The 16577-nt window shown below is 42.7% G+C and overlaps 1 non-coding gene across 1 annotated transcript; it reads right to left on the bottom strand.

Moving 5' to 3' along the window:
* Positions 1 to 9091: 9091 nt before the first annotated feature.
* TRNAS-GCU (transfer RNA serine (anticodon GCU)) lies at positions 9092 to 9167 on the bottom strand. Its single transcript has one exon. It is a non-coding gene; the product is annotated as a tRNA-Ser (tRNA).
* Between the last annotated feature and the right edge of the window lie 7410 nt (positions 9168 to 16577).

Genomic DNA, 16577 nt, shown 5'->3' with positions numbered 1-16577 from the left:
TCTTTAAGCAAGCTTAAAGGAAGCAGTGCTGCTTGTTGATTTAATTCATCCAGAGCAGTATGCTAGGGAACACCAGGCCACCTATTCTTATGACAGGAGGGCAGCTTGCCCTGCCTTGTTCCCGGTGCCAGGAGGACAAAGTCCATGGCAGGGATTTCTATTTGAAAAGGTATCTATGCCACTTCACCTTCTGTGCTCTGCCTTTGCTGAGCAAGGGCTTTTCTTGATTTTCACGTCAGCAAAAAAAAGGTTCCACAGGTTTTTTTCTTTTGAAAGTGAGCTTTGGAAATGACAATTTGCTCTAGCGAAGGTGAGGAATGTCTCTTTTACTCATCCTCACCTCTTTCCTACTCTTTTACTTTAGTTACTCAGATCCTTTTGTCTCCCCCACCCCCACCCCATCTCCAGACAGAAATCAAGAGAAGAGGCGAAACAGTTTCAAAAGAAAGGGTTTACTGAAAACAAAAGCAGGGAAATGAGAAAAAAAGGGAGCCTGATGCACCATGGGCACACACTGTAATGAAAAGTATGGTTCTCCATACTGTGGCCAGGCCCAGCTTAGACAGAGCTGGGTTTTTCACACAGGTGCAGAGTAGATATCTTTGCTTTCCAGGTTCCCACCATGAGCTGGCATCAACCTGTGCAGGCGCAGAATGGGATCTCTGCTTTCCAGGATCATTTTGTTTTGCAGGCAGGTGTCGACCAATGCATGCACAGAGTGGAGCTTTGGGGAGTGCTTGAAGAGAAATAGAGGCCAGGAATATCATCAATTAGCACCTTCAAAAACATGCACATTACAGGGATGGTTATGAGAGAAATAAATTTTTTTTTCATAGTGACTACTAAAGTTTTCATTATTCCATTGTATGCTCCATGACTGAATTCAAGATCTTGAAAGTTTATCACAAAACATGCTGATCTGAGTTTGAAAATTAGGAGATTTTAAGCTTAGTATCACTATTGTTTCCAATGGCAAAAGAAAGTTTTAATAAAATTTCTTTACAAGAAAGCTTTATAAACAAAATCTGGTTATAGTACATTTTGATAAAGGAATTTTTAAAACAAAGAATATATGTCACAGTCATAGAATAAAATCTCTTTCAAGAGTGTCATCTACAAATTTGATTCTAACAAAAATCTCTGGTGTTTTAGCTGTTGATTATAACATTGCATATTATTTACATGCCATAAAAATATTCTCTGTTAGCATTGTTGAAGCCCATCATTGAACTGGACGGGAATAGAAATGACCATACAGGAGAAGGAATGTGGGTGGAAAGGAGATGGCCTTTACTTTCCATCAGAACAAGGATTACATCTCAGCCCTGTTACTGATTAGCAGCATGACCTTGTGGGTTGCATGGGAAACCATGCAATTATATATAATTTCTCTCAGTTTCTTCATTTGAAAGTTGGGGTCCATAATACTTACTTCGCAGAATTGTTGGGTAGGTTTTTTGAGAGCCCACAAAGTTCTTACCCCCATGTTTAACACACAACAACTGTCCAAAACATCGTGGCCAAAAATCACATCCAAAAATTTAGATTTTAGAACTATCTCATCGTAAAAATGCTATTAATATTGCATGAGAAGAAAATTTGTTCTTTTGGCAGTAGTTTATACCTGTATCCATGTCAAAATAATTCTCTAGTTCAAAAAATTAAATACAGAGGTTATATAACCTCCTTATGAAAACAATAACCAAGTGTTGTAAAGTACCGTCTTGCCGGGTTTACGTAGAGATACCAAGTCCAAATGAATTTTTAAGGAGTTTTATTAAAAGGAGGAAATTTCATATGCCAGCCACATATGGCTAACATGGGGCAAAGCTGACCCAAATCATGCATGCTGCGCACAGCCCTGAGGCAGATTATATATCAATTCCTTTGATCACACACAGGTTGTTCCCTGTGAACCAAGGGGGAGTGATAAAATAATTCATTAGCAAGCTTATAACACTTGTCTGTAATATTTATATAAATATTCCTATATATCAAAACTTACAAGGTAACACAATAGCGAAAATGTTGCATTTTATATTAAAAGACATTTCTAAATTTTTCAGTGTTTATGCTATTTCTTTGTCTAGAGGTATATGCTTTCAGGATGGGTGGGGAGTCTACATGGTGCCAGGGAATAAGCTTTTGCAAATGGCCCATTAAAGAAGGAAGAAGAGGAGAGGAAAAGATTTGCTTAATCTTTTCCTCCCATCCCCCACACCTGGCTAGGTTTTTACCCTGTTTCTCACAGAAGTGGGGGGAGGGGGATTTTAAGTCTCCCTAGCACAAAATATCTTTACAATACTGTTGTCTGTCCTGAGTTGGTGCAAATCACACACAAGTACGGTTTAAAAATCATATTTATAAAATCTCTCTGTATGCCCAGCCTAAATGATAAAATGCCCTTTAGGCTTCCTGGTAAAAAGGGTTTCCTACACAGTATGTCTCTGCAAGCGAGGAAACTTTCATATTCCTTTACTTTCACTCCCTACAGAAAAGAGGACAAGAAACCTGTTTTCCCTAAAATATTAATATTTTCTATTCTTTGGTACCTTACCACATTCCCCACTGGTTTTATATCCTGAGTCAAATCTTTGACTTAATTTAATGCATGAGGCTGTTGAGTAGGAATATTAGCTTATAACATGTAACAGATATTTAACAGACAGCATTAATAGCAATATAGTTCATTAAAGAAACAAATGTTACTGATTAATTTTCTATAAACTGCACAAACCTTCTGCAACTTACATAAAATTAACTGGCTTTTATAACAATTTACTTTTTGTCAGGATTTTTCATTTTAATACTTTTAACCCTTAGTGACAACTAAGCTGGCTGCTGGAGAATAGCAAGTTGCCAAAGGCATGCGGGAGTGGAGGTGGCACTGCCAGAAGTCTTAGGTGCCCACGGGCCCACTGGTGTTTCTGCCGGGGGGTGTGAATGGCTGGATGCTAAAGTACTGGGCCAGTAACTGTTATACCCAGAAGGGAATGAAGCCTGCTTAGAAGAGTAGCACAATGTCTAGGATGAGGTGTAACACTTTTGGGGTTGGGCCACCACTGCATCTGGGAAGGAGGTCTTTTGTGACAGTAAGTCCAGGCTAGGTGCACACAGAGCAGTTCGATGACTATGCCAGGTTTTACAATGCTGGTCCCAAAGAACAGTGTCAGGTAGGCACAGTAGGTGCTTTGGCTTCCAGCTGGCAGGTAGAGACTCTTGTGTTCCCTGTGAACCAGTTGGATAGCCAGAATTATGGGCAGTACCAGTAGCAGTGTCAGCAGCCACATGTCAAACACCAGGTTGACAGCATAGATGTACACGGAGGCTGAGCTTTGCAGGAAGCGGCAAGCTTGGGCTAGTTTGTAGTCACAGGGGAGAAAGGATTTTTACTCCCTAGTGCAAATGCTGAGGAAGGCTTGCTGCCTCATGCTGGACTTGAGGCTGGGGTGTGTTGTGACAGGGGCATCTGTGGTTGACAAGTTTGTCCTTGGTCACCACACAGCAGGTTGAGCTCCTGCAACTGCACTTTTGCAAAAGCCTTACTTTGTCCTGTACTGAACGAACAAAAGAGGGCTGAGCTCTGTGCAACTGGGTTCTGGTCATTGCCGCTGCTGCATCTAGCTGTCAGTCAGGAATGCGTTGAGGCCCTGCTTCTATGCTATTGAAGAGAAGACAGGATCAAAGAGAAGGCAGTAATGTCGGTGCTAAAGGGGTGAGATGGAGTACACCTTGCCCTAAGGAGGGCTACTTCTCACCGGTTTCAAAAACAAATTTGGTTCAAGTTTCCTTTATGATTTGATTCATGTGTTCTACCTGCCCTGAACTTTTGGGGCCTGTAGACATAATGTTACTTCAAATTAGTTTCTAATTAATATTGGGTTCCTTTCCTACTAGCTATGAGATTTTGGACACAAATGCAGGCCTATCATTAGAATGGGGAAGCTAAACCTGGAAAGAATTCTATACAGTAACTTTCTAACAACTGTCACTGTGGCCCCACTTCCAGTAGGAAAAGCTTTTACCTACCTGTTAATTATTTCATTAAAGTCTATTTCTAAATGTTTACCTGGGAAAGTTCTTTTTTCCATGTTTCTTTTCATACTTTCCTTCCTTTGCTTAGTATTCACTTAGACATAAACTAAACACTCAGATATTATGCCTTCTGTAATAGATTCTAAGTATGGCTTTTCTAATTATTCCTTTCCTGTTGGCAAAATGTTTTTCTAATTGGTTGCTAATAAACCTTTAGCAACAGGGGTTTTAGTAAAGTTACTAAAATTTTCTAGGAACTCCATTGGTTTTAGGTAGCATCTTCAGCTGCCTTGTTTTTCTTTTTTCTAGGGAGTCTCCCTTCTGTATTTTTTAAAACTTTAATTTGTGTGTTGTGATTTATACTCATTTGAATTTTCATGTTCTGATTTTGGGGCAGACTGGAAAAATATAAAATAAACAACAAAATTAAAACACCTAATGCTAACAAATATTATAATAAGTGTCCTAATACAATGAAGTGATTAAAGCCTATTAGATTATTAAGCAAATTCTTAACTAATACAACAGGATTCAAAATAAAATTCTTTACAGTCTTAAATGTCCTTAACATGTTAATATAATTTTACCAAGTTTATGTTGACACCATTACTGCTTCATATTATTTGTAAATGTAACCCAACCCTATTTCAGTTTGAGAACTGTCTTAAGGAGCAGGAGTCATACACATTCAGGAAAAGTCTACAAGGCACCGGAGTTGTGGTCATATTTTCACACTTTGCAGCTAGAGTCTAGGTCCCAATGACCACTGCTTCTAGCTGGCAATGATTCACATAGACTGGAAAAGCCATCTGCAGCATGTCTGGAGGTAGAGCTTTCATTTTTTTAAACCTGAGAGATGAACCAAGGATGCCTTTCCCTGGAGCTCTGCAACTATGGTGTGGTGAAGAGAACCTTGGGATACACTATGCTAGGTGGCAGAGGTAAATTTGTCTAAATTAGGAGTAGGTCCCAGCCTAAAATAGGCATGGGGCATTGGGGCAAGAGGAATAAAGGAGACGCTATACATTAAACAAAGCAGCAGAAAATAAGACTATTAATACCCACAACAGAGATCTTTGAGGGATAAATAAAAACCTAAATATTCAGGCAAGGCATAGTAAGTGGCCCTTGTGTCCACAAGAAATGAGATCAGTTTACCCGCTACTTGGAAGGAGTACCCTAGGCTCATCCACAGTGACGTGAGATGGGGCCGATGTCCCTGGGCACCTTTAACCTACAGTGGCAAATCCCAGCAGGCTGAGTAAGGTTAGGTCACAGGTGGCTGGAGCAGGGCTGGAAGAGACTGAACCCTCTCTTAGAGGAGTGAGGGGCAGCTTACCTGCCAGTGTCCCTTTTTCCCACAGCAAAGGTATGGTCCTGGTGGAGGCCATAAAGCCTGGCAGGCCTTAGCTCAATGACTTGTCTTTCCACTTTTGAAGCAGGGCCCTGATGGAGTCCTATGAAGCCCCTTCAGGTTATTGGAGCCTTTTAAGGGTGTATACGAAGAGCTGGTATTTTGTCTGATCTCTTTTTGGGCTCTTTCTTTTCTGTTCCTTTCTTGGTCATTATAGACCTTAAAAGCCATGCTCAGAAGATCTCGCTGAAGGGTTGGAGGATCCTCATCCACCTATATAAACGTTTTTCGTATATCTGGAGCTGATTAGAAAAAGACAAAAACAGCATTATTAGCTGGATCAAATAAAAGAGGGTAGAAGTTTGCAGGAGAAACAGGTTTGGCATCTCTTGTAGGGTTCCAGAGTCTCTCTGCTGCTGAATATCTCTATACATCAACATTTAAAAGAAACTTTTTAAAGTAAAAAGTATGATAAAAATAGATTTGCAGGAGTTCCAGGACATGACTCCCTCCTTTTTATATTATTTACAATTGACCTTTAAGCATTTGTTGAGTACCCTTTATTTATGCTGTAATTTTACTGTTAGGCTAATCAATAGTAATATTTGTCCCTCTGGGTTTTGGTGACTTAACACTGAACAAAACTGCTCTAAAAATGATAATAAACAAAATATTACATAAAAAGACATTATTAATCATTACACATTCCCCAAATATTTAAATCAAGATTTCAATATCACAGGGCTACAAAATAGCTAATAAAAAAGTTAACAAAAGACCTTGGAAATAACATATAAATTTTTAATATAGGAAATATTTTTTTATAATTTTTCACACACTGGTGGGGGACAGTAAGCTATTATTTCTAACCCAGTGGTTGGCAAATTTATTAATTAACAGAGCCGAATATTAATAACACAATAATTAGAATTTCTTTTGGGAGCCAAATTTTCAAACTTAAACTAGATAGGTAGGCACATTTCCCATTGAGGCAGTGCTCCCACATGGCATTCTCTGGGAGAGCCACATTCAAGGGGTTAAAGAGCTGTATGTGGTCCACAAGCTGCAGCTTAGTTACCAGGATTCTTAAGGGAGGGGGAAGGAGGAAGAGACAGCTGGCGGGCCTGTCCCTTTTGCACAACCCAAGGAGGGCTGAACCCTAGCCTGGCTGAGCACCAGGGAATGGTGGCGGTGGGGCTGGGCTCTTGGCACTTGGTTGGCTGCCTTCTGTTTGCCTTCTGCTCATGTGTGCCATGGCGGCAAGAACAGGAGTACAGCGAGGCGGGAGGGAGTAAGCCTGCATTTGCCTCTCAGCAGCTGCACCCCAACCCCATTGTTCCACACACTATGTGTCCTGGCTCGGTTTTTTACTCTTTTTTTCACTTAAATTGCTCATTTGCTGCCCTTTTTTCCCCAGAGGCTAGAGAAACACTTTCTTGGCAGTATTCCCTATTGCAATATGCACACTGATTATTTTCTAGCAGAGTATTAATTTTTTTTCTCAAATTCCCTTTTTGTCCTCAATGTAAATCTGGCCAGCTTTTAGCCACTGTGGTGGATTTGTTAAATTTAGCCATTGATCAATGTATGGAAACTGATCAGGGAGGCCTGGATCCTCAGTTATGATGTTCCAAACTGCCCTTACTAGACGGGGGTTAAAAGTCCCAGCCGATGGCCATCCAACCCTGAAGGTGGGCCATTCTGATTCACAGAGAGTGTGAAGCCTTCTTTTGGACCATTTAATTCCATATTCATGGTTGTCTCCATAAGCTTCTTGAAAGTGCATTAGGAGACAACCTAAGGGGGTCTTTTGTGTCCTGGGCCCTCCTCCCATATTTAATAGCTAGGGCCACCGATTTACAAAACTGAAACTGTCTGGGAGAATGCAGGAATTAGCACACTAATAAAAGCAAAAAAGATAAGACAGACAATAATTAGTACTCAGAATAAAGGATGTTTGACTATAGAGGTGTTAATTATTACACAAGACAAGAGGAAGGAGCCAACAGAAGAGAATATTTTTTTCAGAGTAGAAATCAGAGTGCCCAGAAGCCAGAGGTCTTGGATCCAAGAAAAGAGAAGTAGTGGGTCTAGGGAGAGGGGTCCAAACCATGAAATGTCATGAGAGATTTCTTGGAAGAACAAAGAGAATCTACAGTACAGACAATTCACCATTTGAGAATTTTTAATACTTCTATGAATTTCACTAGGTTTTATAATTTGTGGGCTCTGGTGGACAGCCACTAACCTAATATGAAGTTTATGAATTTCCCTTCACTTTTTCCTCTGGTTTTAAACCAGAAACTTCCAATTTTTGCATGCAAGAACCTAAGTTAGGCCTTAAAAAAGACACATTTAAACATTAAACAAAGACTTCAATACACAAATTACAAATCAAGAAATTTAAATTAGTGCGCTTTACCTATTTCAATTAAAATTATACTAGAGATTTTCCTGACAACCAAAGAGACAAAACAGTCACTTACTTTAAGCACACAGTTCAATAGACAAAGGAAGAGCTTTTTCCGATAAGGGCCTCTAGGTGCGCACAGGCCACATTCCTGGAACTTATGCTCAGGCACCAGAGATTCCCACTCACACACCAATCACTCAGGGGGTTTAGACAGAAACATTAAAAGCAAGAACGAGATCTGACAAACACCTGACAAACAGAGATGTCTCTGGAAGACTGAGACAAGATCGATCAACCTGGTTAACTCAGTCCCCACTGATGCAGTGCGATGTGAGACTGATTAATCCTGGTTAATTCAGTCCCCACTATGCCTTCCTAGAGCACAAAGGAAGTCCCCACTAATGTCTTTTTCTGAGAGCACAACTAGATGCTTTCTGGAAGTCCAAGGCAGGACCTGGTCCCCACTGATGCCTTCCTAGAGTACAACTAAATGTCTCCCAGCAAAGCCCGAGGCGGGGCCTAAATACTCTCCACCGACATCTCAGTCTTGGAGAGCCCACGTATGAGTAAGATTGCATCCAATCCTCGTCCAGTGGCTCCAGATTGACTAGTCCCAAACAGCAAAGCAGAAGCCCTACCTGCACATCTCCGGAGTCCCAAACAGCAAAGCCACAGATCTGCCTTACCTACATACTAGTCCCAAACAGAAAAGCTAGAATTCAGAGCAGACAAAAAGCTAGAATTTAGTACAGCAAAAGAGTTGCTTTACCTACCTCCTAGATTTCTCTGCTGAATTGTCAAATTTGGAGATCAGGGGTGTCTGCCGAAGAACCCTACAGGAAAAAGGGGAGCCCTATAAATGTCTCAGGTGGCGCGCCTCTCCTTGAAATTCCAGTGAGGTCGGACAGCCCCCTGGAGAGACCAGCTGATTTGGGTGTCTCTACCCGGTGATGCGAAACACTAGTTCCCGGGATGAGCCCCCAAATGGTTTTTTTTTTTTTTTTTTGTATTTTTCTGAAGCTGGAAACGGGGAGGCAGTCAGACAGACTCCCGCATGTGCCCGACCGGGATCCACCGGAATGCCCACCAGGGGGCGATGCTTTGCTCATCCTGAGCGTTGCTCTGTTGCCACCAGAGCTATTCTAGCGCCTGAGGCAGAGGCCATGGAGCCATCCCCAGCGTCCAGGCCATCTTTGCTCCAATGGAGCCTTGGCTGTGGGAGGGGAAGAGAGAGACAGAGAGGAAGGAGAGGAGGAGGGGTGGAGAAGCAGATGGGTGCTTCTCCTGTGTGCCCTGGCTGGGAATCGAACCCAGGACTTCTGCACAGCAGGCCAACGCTCTACCACTGAGCCAACTGGCCAGGGCCCCCAAATGTTTTAAAGTACCGTTTCGCTGGGTTTACATAGAGACACCAAGTCCAAATGAATTTTTAAGGAGTTTTATTAAAAGGAGGAAATTTAATATGCTGGCTGCATATGGCTAACACGGGGCAAAGCTGACCCAAATCATGCATGCTGCGCACAGCCCTGAGGCAGGTTATATACCTTTAATCACATACAGGTTGATGGGAAAAGGGGGAGGGAGAGTAATGAAATAATTCATTAGTAAGCTTATAACACTTGTCTATAGGATTTATATAAATATTCCTCTATATCAAAACTTACAAGGTAACACAATAGCAAAAATGTTGCTCCTCATATTAAAAGACATTTCTAAATTTTTCAGTGTTTATGCTATTTCTTTGTCTAGAGGTATATGCATTAACTATATGCTTTCAGGATGGGATGGGGAACCTACATGGTGCCAGGGAATAAACTTTTGCAAATGGCCCATTAAAGAAGGAAGAAGAGGAGGCTAAGGTTTACTGTTTCTTACAGAAGTGAGGGAAGAGGGAATTTAAGTCTCCCTAGCACAAAATTTCTTTACAATACAATCCTGTTGTCTATCCTGAGTTGGTGCAAGTCACACACAAGTATAAAAATCATATTTACAAAATCTTTCTGTATGCCCAGCCTATATTACAAAATGCCCTTTAAGCTTTCTGGTAAAAAGAGTTTCCTACACAATATGTCTCTGCAAGCTAGGAAACTTTCATATTTCTTTACTTTCACTTCCTACAGAAAAGAGAGGACAAGAAACCTAACTATTTTTCCTAAAATATTAATATTAATTTTCTATTCTTTGGTACCTTATCACAAAAGTAAGTGACTTAGCATTTTATATAGAAAAATAAATTATATGCCAGAAATATCCAATCAGAGTATATGAGATCACTAATAGAGAGTGGGAAGATTCCAACAGAGGCACTCAAGAACACCGAGGTTTAAGGGAAAGACAAACAACATCCTAGAAAAAGCATTTGGGAAGGAAATTTAGAGTGTTCATGAAGCCGAGGGAGAAGAGTATTTTATGGATGAGAGAGTGAGCAGTCAAGAGGAGTAGCAGCAAAAGTGTCTGCTGGAGTAAATAAGAGGGTATGGATCACTTGGCTCAGAGCTCCTTTATGAAGTGCTTGGGCCCAAAGTTCATTTGTGGCGTCCATAGCGAGAGAAGGCACAGAGAGCAAAAACGTGAATAATCCTTGCATCAGGTTGGGCTAGAAAGTGTCAACATGAGAAATGTCCAAACCTGTAGGGAATTTTTATGAGTTTATTTGAGACAAACTGATGACAATTGCTAGGAAGCTACATCTCAGTGTATTGAGAAAATGCTTCAGGTAATGGCAGTGTAGCACTTTGTTTTATATATTAGATTCTTTTTTTTTTTTCTTTTTTATTAAGTGAGAGGCGGGGAGGCAGAGAGACAGACTGGATCTCTGCATGCACTCTGACCTGGATCTACCCAGCAAGGTCCCTACTGGGCGATGTTCTGTCCATTGTCCAGCAACTGAGCTATTTCGATGCCTGATGCTAGGCCATGGAACCATCCTCAGAGCCCGGGGCCACCTTGTTCTAACCATTTGAACCATGGCTGGAGGAGGGGAAGAGCGAGAGAGAGAGAGGGAGAGAGAGACAGAGAGAGAAAGAAAGAAGGGGAGAGGGAGGGGTGGAGAAGCAGATGGTCACTTCTCCTGTGTGCCCTGACCAGAATTGAACCCCAGGATTTCCACACACCTGGCAGACACTCTACTACTGAACTAACTGGCCAGGGCTATTAATTGGATTCAAAGGAAAAGGCACAAGGAGGGTTGCATAAAATTCATTGATGGCAGATTAGGGTGGCAGGAGAAAACAAAGTTGGGAAATATCTAAGATTGGATAAAAAGTAAAATGAAGGTCTCTTTATACTTCTTTTACATTGGTGGATACAGGATAATTAACAGTTAACATTTATAGCAATAGAGATGGTAATGTGGGGGGACAAAGTACAAATGAGAAATTTTGTGCTCTTGTGCTCTGGTAGGAGATTGTGCCCTGAGGGGTCTGAAAAAAGAGATTACTCTGATGTTCCAAAGGTATCTTTATTATATGCAGCTTAAGTGTCTGTCACCAATAGCTTATTGGTTGCTTGCGTAACTGTACTAGCCAATGTGGTGAAGTTGCCACGACTGAACGCAAATTGAGGTCAGGGAGAAGGTGAACATTTGTTTGCATTGGCAATCATCTATTTTACATAAAAACTACGTCTTAACGTAATTTCTTTAGAGGTTCTTCAATTGAAAAATAATGTCATAATAGCTAAGTCTTTGGCTCCTCTAAAGGTGAAATACATGTCATTCCAAGAATTGATTTGGCTCCATCTCAAACAGGGTTGCCGTTTCAATTGAGACGTAGACAATTTCCTGTAAAACTTGCCTTTGCTATGACCATCAATAAGTCTCAGGGCCAAACACTTAAGCGTGTTGGCATTTTTTACCTGAGCCTGCATTTGGACATGGTCAACTTTATGTTGCCTGTTCAAGAGTTCGTGAAAGAACAGACGTAAAATTAAAAATAATTGATGGTCCTCTGCAAGGCGAGCTTAAAAATGATGGAAAGATCTACACAAGAAATGTTGTGTACAAAGAGATCTTTGACATGTGAATTAACATTTTATTATTTAAAACACCCTTATTTATTGAGCTAGCGGTGGCTCTTAAGAAATGTACCGCCAGTGGTTTCCTTCATTGCACTCTACTTTAAGCAATTAAGCAAGTAGAAGGGGGAAACCCCGTGGGGCACTAAGCAAAGGGGCGTCCTCGCCGCCTGCCCTAGGTAATTCAGTTTGAATTAGCAGACACCTTTGCACAAATCATTTTAATTACAATTTATAATACCTAGAACAGCGGTCATTTTGTATGACCTCCGGGCTTTCTAGTGTTGTCATAGATGCAAAAAGACAATAGACAGGTTCAGTTAAGGTAAAGATTGACCTTTGTCAAGGAAGATACTGGCCTAGAACATGACTACTCATCATGATTAACTTTTAATAAGGAATTTTTAAATTCATACCATCCTATGTGGTTACTTAGGACTCTGAGTTTGTAAGACTCATCAGTTATAGTATGTGGCTTCTTTTTTGTCCACAGAAGGAAGGGTACTTGCCAGAGAGTGGATTGGAGGTGAGAGTTCTATTTTTGTTATAACTTGGGAGCCGATTGAGCCTCCTGTTTAAATACTGACAGAAAGGAGCCAGTGAGAGGGAGGGTTTTAGATAAAGGATAACCGATAGATCTTCGAGCCAAGGAGACAGAATACACTTCCATTGTGCCTGGAGGGAGGAGGCAAGCCACAGTGTAGATGTAGATGAGTTTGTTGGTGGTGTGGCCAGCTTCCTTCTAATGGCTTCTCTTTTCTTGTGAAGTAGAGGGTGAGCTATTCTTCAAAAGGGACAGAGGGTGGGGAGAAGTGGTTGGGTAGAAATTTTGAGGAGTGAAGAAATTGAATTGGCTGCCATGGAGACTGGTAGAAAATCTGGAAGGACTGCTGGACTGTTCTGGAGGTACAGTTGCAATTGGAGACCATGAACTATAGTGGCCCAACCACAAGGTTCAAGGTCATTTTAGCAGGTTTCCTTGGAAACTTGAGTTTAGAAAAGGATTGAGGAAATAAGGATGGGGACTGGAGCTATCCAGATTTGGGGAATTTTGTTGTGACTGCAATGAAAAGACAATGAACTTGGCAGTAGAGTTGAGGTTATTGTAAGGCAGTGATTGACATGATATGTTATGGAGTCTGGATTTGATAGGGAAGGAGTAAGAACAGGAGGGGGTTAATAGAGAAGAAGAAAGCAGAGACATTAAAATAATGAAGGTCTTATAGAAATTAAATACAGATGTGCTGACAGTAATTGGAATAAAAAGTGATAACATGCGATCAAAATAAGCTGTTGGATTTAATTTTTCTTTTTCTTTTCTTTTCTTTTCTTTTTTTTTTGCATTTTTCTGAGGCTGGAAACAGGGAGAGACAGTCAGACAGACTCCCGCATGCGCCCGACCGGGATCCACCCGGCACGCCCACCATGGGGCGGTGCTCTGCCCACCAGGGGGCGATGCTCTGCCCATCCTGGGCGTTGCCATGTTGCGACCAGAGCCACTCTAGCGCCTGAGGCAGAGGCCACAGCGCCCGGGCCATCTTTGCTCCAATGGAGCCTTGGCTGCAGGAGGGGAAGAGAGAGACAGAGAGGAAGGCGTGGCAGAGGGGTGGAGAAGCAAATGGGCACTTCTCCTGTGTGCCCTGGCTGGGAATCGAACCCGGGTCCTCCGCACGCTAGGCCGACGCTCTACCGCTGAGCCAACCGGCCAGGGCCTGGATTTAATTTTTCATAGGTAGAGCAATTCTGTGTGATGATGAAGTCCAGAGGATGGCCAAGGAAAGGGTGGCGTAAGTGACACTGAGAAGAAACTCTTTTGAGATCAAAGAACTAAGACCTTGAAGCTACTCAGTATAACTGCAAGGTTTGGGGTTGAAAGAAAGATTGAGCAAGGTGCCAAACTTTCCCTGAATGAGGAGGAAAGACATGAGGTTGGCATTTGATGTTGACCATGTAAAGTATAAAAGTTAGTTTAGCATCAGCCCAAATACGTAGAGGAATTGTCATCTGGAACTGACACTGGGGTTCTCCTCCCACTCCTGGGTACAGTCTGTGGGATGAAGGTATATGAGTGGCATCTCCTTAGGTGGGCCCACATAGCATTTGACACTGAAAAGAGGCAGAGTTTCTGTCTATGAGAAAGTGATGGGAGTTCTCAGAGATAAAGGCATTGTCTTAAAGGACAAACACAGAAAATCTCATTCACAGCCAATTACCTGGGACTCCAGTAGCGGAGGACTGAGAGGATGGGGGTTTGTGAGAACAGGTGAATTAGGTGACCCAGGGAGAGACACTATGAGGGATGGTCACCAGAACCCCTATACTGAGTCATTCTTCAAAGCTTCAGTTGCCATCTTTCTTGGACAGAGAATTCCCCTCCATGTAGCATCACCCTAGGGAATGTCTCTTGCCCCACCCTGTGGAGACTGGGTCATTCTGAGAAGTAAGCTAAGAAAAAAGGGGTGCATCAGAGAATTAGTTTTCTGATATTGAGGCTGAAGCTCTTCCCCTAAGAATATGACTGGTGGTTCTACCTCATGGGAGATTTGGTAGAAACTGTCTGGACTGAGGGCAGACAACATCTCTGGGTTTCAGAAGCTACACCTCACTGAGGTCTGTGGAAAAAGTCAGGACAGACTGACACCTGAGGCTGTGTGGTGGGAGCCACACCCACCACCTTTCTAATCTCTAAATTTCCCAAGGTTCTAGACTCTACCAGAGGTTTTTTTCAGAGGCCGAGCCCAACAAGCAGTCAGCAGACAAAAGCAGCAGGACGTGGATCTCAGAGAATCTTGGGCCTTTTACTAACTTGCCACTAGGCCCAGTATGGGTAAAAGCCAGCCTAGGTGTACGGCTTTGAGTTTCCATGTGCAACTGGGCCCAGCAGAGGCAGCCACAGACTCTGGTTTGTAGTAGCTCCAAGAAGGTTGCTGAGGACCAGTCACAGGCAATGTCCCACACTGGTCTTCACCAGGTTTCCTCCTGGGAGGCCTAGGACTGGCACATCCAGTGGCAAGCTGCAGAAAGCTTTGAGGCAGGACCCAACAACCCTTGCGGGTGGTGTGTCCAAAGGGAGGGCTCATTGGACACTGGGCCCAGTTAAAGTGAGTTTTGTTTTGTGTGGTCAGCACTTACATAGTGGCTCATGTGTGCCCTGGACAAGGTGAAGCTTCACAGCCAGCTGGACTGGATCCAGGATATCCTGCCCCACTGGGTTAGGTTCCACAGGAAAAAGGGAGAGACTTGAAGCATGGACATTCAAGGTGTGGGATACCTGGAAACTATTGTTGGGACTGGTTGATGGGTTTAGCCATTTTCTGGGAGGTGGGGCACAATTAGCCCTAGTAGAGAACTCTCTTGGTCTTCCTTCCTGAGACCAGGTGCCCCGGCTGGAAGAACTTCTGCAGAGGAGACTGTTAGCCTCACCCCATCTGAACCTGCAGTTCACCTTGCAGGGGAGAAATAGAATTGGAGTATCCAGCAGTGTCTGAGGGATTAGGCTCTGGGGTAGGGGCCCCTTTTCCTGTACTGAGCTCCTGACCAAGGGACCCTTGAAGTAGAGGGTTCTACTAACATTGTTATCCCAACCTCAGCTATCCTACCCACAAAGCTTGCAACATATAGAGAGGTTGGTGGGGTGAGGCCAGTTTAAATCTACATTACACTTTTTATAGAAGACTCTATGGGAAGCCTGACCAGGTGTTGGTGCAGTGAATAGAGCATTGGTTTGGGAAGTAGGAGACCCAGGTTCAAAACCCCAGGTCACCTGTTTGAGCATGGGGTCTCTAGCTTGAGTGTGGGATCATTGACATGACACCATGGTCACTGGCTTGAATCCAGAGGTCACTGGCTTGAAACCCAAGGTTGCTGGTTTGAGCCCAAGGTTGCTAAATTGAGCAAGGGGTCATTGGCTTGACTGGAGCCCCCAAGTCAAGGCTCATATGAGAAAGAAATCAATGAACAACTAAGATGTCACAACAAAGAATTGATGCTTCTCATTTCTCTCCCTTTCTGTCTGCCTTTCCCTATCTGTCCCTCTCTCTGTCTGTCTCTTAGTCTCTCTTGCTAAAAAAAAAAGAAAAAAAAAAGAAAAAAAAGATTCTGTGGGAATACCAGGCAGCTACAACAGGAGGTGAAGCAGCTGAAAAGTGGAGGCAAATTCTGCAAAACATGGGCCCTTTTATGGAGCTGTTGTCAGCTTTAAGAAGGAGGAAGCTGATCCTTATACACAGGTTGGACCCTCTCGCACTACCCAGGCACAGAAAACAGGGACACAAACAGCAAACAGAGCAGTTGTTCCAGACAGATATCTCATGGCAGGTTACAAACAGCATCTGAAGCCAACCCATACCCAAACCTCACCCAAGAGGACCAAAACCAATGCAACCAACAGAGGGTGGAAGAGCACATGAATGATAGACTCAGTTAGCTACAAAAGTGGCACAACTGAAGGAGGAGCCCAGCAGGCACCAGATACTGTGGAGAATAAATATGCCCAATAGGACAGACATTACACAGTGTTTAATACATGTGATCAAAGTAGATCCTTAAAGCCAGCGAGCCTGGAAGGGAAAACCCCATCCATGAAAGGGCCAACAGTACTCAAGACTCATATACAACAGGAGGGTAAATATAACCCTTAAGAAGCATTCTTAGAGCAATAAACATAGGCAGCCTGAAGGTCAGTACCATTGAGCCTATCTTCCTCATAAAGATGCCACAATAAATTTGAAAGCCAGAGCAGAGTACCAAATACACAGACAA

Source organism: Saccopteryx bilineata, chromosome 3, assembly GCF_036850765.1.
Source record: "Saccopteryx bilineata isolate mSacBil1 chromosome 3, mSacBil1_pri_phased_curated, whole genome shotgun sequence".
NCBI lineage: Eukaryota > Metazoa > Chordata > Mammalia > Chiroptera > Emballonuridae > Saccopteryx > Saccopteryx bilineata.
This window is presented reverse-complemented; position numbering and strand designations above follow the sequence as displayed.